Source organism: Triticum dicoccoides, chromosome 3A, assembly GCF_002162155.2.
Source record: "Triticum dicoccoides isolate Atlit2015 ecotype Zavitan chromosome 3A, WEW_v2.0, whole genome shotgun sequence".
In the NCBI taxonomy this organism is placed as follows: Eukaryota; Viridiplantae; Streptophyta; class Magnoliopsida; order Poales; family Poaceae; genus Triticum; species Triticum dicoccoides.
The window spans coordinates 61,250,551-61,253,770 of NC_041384.1; positions in this window are offsets into that span (position 1 = coordinate 61,250,551).

Sequence of the window (3,220 nt, forward strand, 5' to 3'; positions counted from 1 at the left end):
CCTTGTATTGCTATGATCTGATCCTGTAGCATGTTGTTATCTTGCTCTAAATATTGCTTCCTGACGTTAATTTCTAAAATGTTAGTATTTTCACTAAGTCTATGATGCTGTTATCTTTTGCACTTTTGCCATGCTTGTTTGAACCTGCTCTTGTGTGATTTAGCCATAGCTCAGTGTTCATCTTTTGTCAAGAATCTTGAGTAGATCACTGCCATGTGCTTTGTTGATATGTTGGAGTGCTGTAGCTTAGTTTCTTGTTGCATTCTAGATGGCATCGTGCTGTTAATCGTAGAATTGTGCCATTGTTGTTTTGCTTGCCATTTGTAAACCGTGCATCCGATTCCGGTGATCTTTATATCGATTTCGACCAAAATCAACTCATCTTTCCAGCGACACTCTTGGTTTACAAAGTTGAGGCCTACTTCATTATTTTCCTTCCGGAGCATGCATATGCATTGCATATCACATCCCGCATATCATGTCATGTTTCGCATCATGTTGCTTGCGCATTGCACCGTGGTTGATTGTGGTTTCCTTTGCTTGTGTTCTTGCTTTGGGTAGAGCTGGGAGACGAGTACGTGATCGAGGAACCCGTTGAGTACGCTTACGAGGATCAAGCTTACGTCAACTCGGAGAACTTTGCAGGCAAGATGACCATACCCTCGAAATCACTTCTATCTTTGCTTGCTAGTTGCTCGCTCTACTGCTATGCCGCGATACCTACCACTTGCTATATCATGCCTCCCATATTGCCATGTCAAGCCTCTAACCCACCTTGTCCTAGCAAATCGTTGTTTGGCTATGTTACTACTTTGCTCAGCCCCTCTTATAGCGTTGCTAGTTGCAGGTGAAGATGGAGTTTGTTCCTTGTTGGAACATGATTATTGTTGGGATATCACTATTATATCTTGTTTACTTTAATGCACCTATATACTTGGTAAAGGGTGGAAGGCTCGGCCTTATGCCTGCTGCAGATTAGAGCAAGATGTCTTCGCAAGAGTCAGTCGGGGAGAGCCGGGTGTCTCACCCGGCACCGAGATCAATGACAAACAACAATGTTGACCTCTTTGGGCCAACAACGGAGGAAGAGATGGAGGCCAAATTGAAGAGGTAGATGCCATGGAAGAGGATCAAGAAGTCACTTCCCGCTTCCGAGCTGGATTCACAATGGGAGAACTGCAGAGCTCGGCTATTCCAAACTCGGTTATCCCTTCCAATGTTAGATTTCTTTCTTATGAGAATATGAAAAAGAGTGTCACTGGTTCTCCCGCAGCTATGCAACACCCTTGGGTGTAGGGAGATTTGGCTGTTACAGGAAAACTTCGAAAGGAAATAATGGACCTCAAGCAGCAAGTCAATAAGCTCGAGGAGGAGAATCGTATCCTGAGGGGCATCATCGCCAAGAACATCACATCACCACCCACGAAAAGAGAGACATAATCACATAGTTTTGGTCATCGTTGCAATTAATAGGAAGTAATAAAGAAAGAGAGGTCTTCACATATAGATATACTATCTTGGACATCTTTTATGATTGTGAGCACTCATTAAAATATGACATGCTAAAAGAGTTGACGTTGGACAAGGAAGACAACATAATGGGTTATGTTTTCTTACATCTGAGATAAATTATATTGTCATGGATCATCCAACATGGTTGAGCTTGCCTTTCCCCCTCGTGCTAGCCAAATTCACCGCACCAAGTAGAGATACTACTTGTGCTTCCAAATACCCTTAAACCAGTTTTGCCATGAGAGTCCACTATACCTACCTATGGATTGAGTAAGATCCTCTAAGTAAGTTGTCATCGGTGCACGCAATAAAAATTGCTCTCTAAATATGTATGACTTATTAGTGTGGGAGAAATAAGCTTTATACGATCGTGTGATATGGAAGAAATAAAAGCGACAGACTGCATAATAAAGGTCCATATCACAAGTGGCAATATAAAGTGACGTTCTTTCGCATTAAGATTTTGTGCATCCAACTATAAAAGCGCATGACAACCTCTGCTTCCCTCTGCGAAGGGCCTATCTTTTACTTTTATCTCCTACCCTGCATAAGAGTCATGGCGATCTTCACCTTTTCTTTTTACATTTTATTCCTTTGGCAAGCACAGTATGTTGGAAAGATCCTGGTATATATGGCTAATTGGATGTGAGTTTTCATGAACTATTATTGTTGACATTACCCTTGAGGTAAAACGTTGGGAGGCAAAACTATAAGCCCCTATCTTTCTCTGTGTTCGATTAAAACTCCATACCCATAAGTATTGCGTGAGTGTCAGCAAATGTGAAAGACTATATGATAGTTGAGTATGTGGACTTGCTGAAAAGCTCTTATATGTTGACTCTTTCCTATGTTATGATAAATTGCAATTGCTCCAATGACTGAGACTATAGTTTGTTAGTTTTCAATGAAGTTTATGATTCATACTTGAAATTGTGATTGAATTATTACTCTAGCATAAGAAATCATATGACAAGAATTATATAAGTTGCTGTTCTAAGAATGATCACGATGCCCTCAATTTCGGCTTTTCGCTTGAGACAAGCGAGGTCTAAGCTTGGGGGAGTTCATACGTCCATTTTGCATCATGCTTTTATATCGATATTTATTGCATTATGGGCTGTTATTACACATTATGTCACAATACTTATGCCTATTCTCTCTTATTTTACAAGGTTTACATGAAGAGGGAGAATGCCGACAGCTGGGATTCTGGGCTGGAAAAGGAGCAAATATTAGAGACCTATTCCGCATAGCTCCAAAAGTCCTGAAATTTCACGGAAGACGTTTTCAGAATATATAAAAAATACTTAGCGGAAGAAATTCACTAGGGGGGCCACACCCTGTCCACGAGGGTGGGGGGCGCGCCTTACCCCCTGGGCACGCCCCCTACCTCGTGGGCCCCCTGGTGGCCCTCCGGTGGCCATCTTCTGCTATATGAAGTCTCTCGATGGGAAAAAATGAGAAGCAATCTTCTCGGACGAAACTCCGCCACCATGAGGCGGAACCTTGGCGGAACCAATCTAGGGCTCTGGCGGAGCTGTTTCACCAGGGAAACTTCCCTCTCGGAGGGGGAAATCATCGCCATCGTCATCACCAACGCTCCTCTCATCGGGTGAGGGCAATCTCCATCAACATCTTCATCAGCACCATCTCCTCTCAAAACCCTAGTTCATCTCTTGTATCCAATTCTTGTCTCCAAGTCCGGGAT